This window comes from Pituophis catenifer, unplaced genomic scaffold, assembly GCF_029215685.1.
Source record: "Pituophis catenifer annectens isolate HBS135680 unplaced genomic scaffold, rPitCat1.0.hap2 SCAF_2, whole genome shotgun sequence".
In the NCBI taxonomy this organism is placed as follows: domain Eukaryota; kingdom Metazoa; phylum Chordata; class Lepidosauria; order Squamata; family Colubridae; genus Pituophis; species Pituophis catenifer.
In genome coordinates this window covers 205,970,074-205,974,032 of record NW_027256882.1, presented here as the reverse complement: position 1 = coordinate 205,974,032, position 3,959 = coordinate 205,970,074, and the positions used below count along the sequence as shown (strand labels likewise).

At 38.4% G+C, this 3,959-nt stretch overlaps 1 pseudogene; it reads right to left on the bottom strand.

Annotated features, from left to right (window-relative positions):
• Positions 1-1,831: 1,831 nt before the first annotated feature.
• On the bottom strand, positions 1,832-1,931 carry LOC139313547 (U6 spliceosomal RNA; annotated as a pseudogene).
• Positions 1,932-3,959: the final 2,028 nt, after the last annotated feature.

The window sequence follows — 3,959 nt, the reverse complement described above, 5'->3', positions numbered from 1 at the left end:
CTGAAAATCCAGAACAGAAATTCACATACAGGCTTTGCTCAATATATTTAGTCAAGCCAAGCTAGAGAGATGATATTCATCTATTTAGGTTGCATGTATATGTCTATGTGTGTTTGTGTGTGTATTTGTGAAAATAAAGGGAAAGACAGTATATAGAATATGGGGAAGAGGAAGTTTTAAACCCACTGCAGGTCCACTCCTATTTTCTCATTTTTTTCCCCTAGTTTGATTGTTGTGTTATAGGCTTGAGATGGTTAGTAAAGATTAAGGCACAAAGAGGGAAATCCAGATTTCATGCAATTAGAGAAGTTTGTTGAGTATGACAAAGTCAAGATTAATATGTATTTCAAAATCATTATAACCCACATACCAGTGGTGAAATTCAGCCGGTTCTATCCGGCTCGGGCAAACCGGTAGCGCTGGTGGCAGGAGGCTCCACCCACCCACCCAGATGTCAACACCTCCCATTTTTGACCCTTTGCACATGTGCGTGGAGGAGGTGCGTGTGCTCACATTTGCAAACCGGTAGTGAAGGTAAGTGAATTTCACCCCTGCCACATACTATATTGAGAATGTGGGATAGATACAAATCCAGGCTGTCATGCAATTCAATGTGATCTCACCTGTCCCCATACACAACCCCCCCCTCCAAACTTTTGAGTTTCAATTTCAATTCCACAATGGGACAAAGTTGTGTTTAATAGATGTAAGATCATTTGTCTGAGTTTCATTGAAGGAAAGCACTTCTTCAAAGGTCTCCACAGCCCTCTAAGTTGCAAGTCATGCTTCCTATGCTACCACCTGTCTCATTCTTTGTGAACAGAACAGAACAGAACAGAACAGAACAGAACAGAACAGAACAGAATAACAGAGTTGGAAGGGACCCTGGACATCTTCTAGTCCAACCCCCTGCTCAGGGAGGAAACCCTATACCATTTCAGACAAATGGTTATCCAATCTCTTCTTAAAAACTTCCAGTGCTGGAGCATTCACAACTTCTGGAGGTAGGTTGTTCCACTGATTAAGTGTTAATTAATTGTTCTCACTGGAAGTTTCTCTTTTGTTCTAGGTTGCTTCTCTCCTTGAAATTGTTATTTGTTATTTGGAGTTGTTATTTTGAAGACACTTCATAATAGAGGTGGGAGTAATGGATGGGAAGCAACATGTCTTTGGCTTAGATTAAGTTTGGTTGCAATTGCTGCATGGATTAAATCTGAGACATTTATACAGAGAGCATATCTCCAGCTTTGAATTATGGTGTCGCCCTGAAAAGTATGCCGTGATAAATTCTCTGTCATTTAATTTTCCAACATTGAACCTGACCTCACATGTTTGAAATTCTCAGCAGCATCCTTTGAATCACGAAAGCCGATGATGGCATTCACTTAATGCTGATGCTGCTAGTAGAAACACATACTTAGTCACTAGATTAATAAAGAAATGTTGTGTAAAGGCAAGCTGTGCCTTCTCATTAAAGGAGGGATGATGAGAAGGACCTGTAGAGATGGTAGAATGCAAAGTTATCTGCATTGATGTGTGGAACCAAGCTAAACAATTATAATGATAGCAAAGGATATGGGATACATGTCAGAAGCTTCCAAGATTTATATTGTACCAATGTGTTTCTGCACATTGCAGATTGCTACGCTTGATTGACTTTGTTGTATTTTGTAGAAAAAATGATTTTTACCTTCTTCTCTAATTTGTGAGTTGGATGGGGAAGGGAGGCAGCAATGAAAGCTTCATGGCATTTACTTCTTTTAAACAAACAGAAAACTAGTTATTATCAGTTACATGGAAATGATATCTGATAAAAGAGTATGTCACGCACATAAATAGTGTATTTTCAGGGCTGAAAAAGTAGACCATTGTCCATACTAATCATCTCTGTATTGTTCCAATTTTAGTATATGTGCTGCCGAAGCGGGCACACATATTTTAATACAGAAAATTCTGAAAATGGAGATAAAAATGAAAGGAGAACTTTTCCTCTTGGGTCTAATGGAAGAAGAACTGGAGAAAAAAATTGTTTCCACATGGAAACCGGCTTCCTTCTGAACTTTGTGCTTGATGTGGAAAGGAATGTAACTCTGACTTTGAGTTTTACGGATTAGACTGACAGATCTTTAAATAAATGACTTGTTCATACTATTATGGAAAAGCAAAAAGCTGTGATTTGATGTTAATGCCTTATTTTACTGTAACAGAGAGAATCGGAAGTCATTGCTTCTTTTTCTCTCTCCATCTTTCCTCACTTCAATTCCCCCTTGTCCCTTCCCCTCCACTGTTCTTCTATTTACTTTTCTATCTTATAATACGCTATAAACTAATTTAAAAAATTCAAAAAAAAAGAGGAGATTTTCTCATCTCATTGTCTCAAATGAAACACAGGTTTGATCCAGAGGTATAGCATGAACCCCTAGTCCCATCAGCAAGGCAAAAAGGAGAACCAACTAAGGAATATGCTGAAGAAGAGGAAGATTTGGTCTCTTAAGTAAAACGCCTCTGCTCTAGATTCTTTAGATGTTTCTTATCTAGAAAAATCTTGTGGTCATTTGAAAATCTTCTAACTTGCTTGAGGACCAAAGTTGGCTTAGCTCAATGTTGACTCAGCCTTCCATCTTCCCGAGGTTGGTAAAATGAGGACCCAGATTATTGGGGGCAATATGTTGACTCTGTAAACTGTTTGGAGAGGGCTGTAAAGCACTATGAAGCAATATATAAGTCTAAGTTCTATTGCTATCGCTATTGAGTCCCATCATATTCCTACTAGATGTCTTACAATATTTATTTATATTAGATAAAGATTGGCAGTCTGCAGCCAATCTTTGAGTCTTCTTCTATGTCTGACTTCTACACGACCAAGCAGCTACCTGTCTAAATAGAAGGCCATTCCATAGCACTGCTTAGAAATCATTTTTTTTACTTTTTAATTTTCAGGGTTTATATATGAAATTATTTATAATTTGAGCATTTCCAACACATATACAGAGGGATACAAACAAGATCAAGTGAGGTACTAATACTACTCTATAAAGCCCCAGTAAGACCACACCTATAGTACTGCATCCAGTCTTGGTCACCACACTATAAAAAAGATGTTGAGACTCTAGAAAAAGTGCAGAGGAGAGCAACCAGGATGATTAGGGGACTGGAGACTGAAACATATGAAGAATGGTTACAGGAACTGGGCATGGATAGTCTAGTGAAGAGAAGGACTAGGGGAGACATGATAGCAGTCTTCCAATATTTGAGGGGCTGCCACAGAGAGGAGGGGGCAAGCTATTTTCCAAAGCATCTGAAGGCCAGACAAGGAAAAATGGATGGAAACTGGCCAAGGAGAGATTCAACCTAGAAATGGTGAGGAACTTTCTCACAGTGAGAACAATCAACCAATGGAACAGTTTGTCTTCGGAAGTTGTGGGAGCTTCATCACTTGAGACTTTCAAGAAAAGATTGGACTGCCATTTGTCAGAAATTGTGTAGGGTCCCCTGCTTGAGCCGGTGGTGGTGGTGTTGGATTAGATGACCTATAAGGTCCCTTCCAATTCTGTTAATCTGTTATTAAGCCCCATTATTGATCCCCTTTAGGGAGCATCATGAGTTCATCCTCTCAGTATTTCTCACCATGCTAACCAATTTACAACAATACTGGAAAAATGTTCTCTACTTGTTTATCACAAACAGAAAGCTTTTTACAAGGCACATCATAGTGAACCGGAGACTCTATTGTTAATCATTTCACAATGGTTGTCTTTTCATCTTTGCAGCAGGCCTGCTTTTAATAATTGATTATAAAGAATAATTACCACAGCCCTAAATGTGCAACAATTAATCACATGCTATACCCTATGAATCATAATATAGGGAAATTTTGATAATGCAACATGCTTATATAAGCATTCTTCATGTTTTATAGGGGATACCCTGTTATTAGCTAAAAATTAGATTGAGCAAAT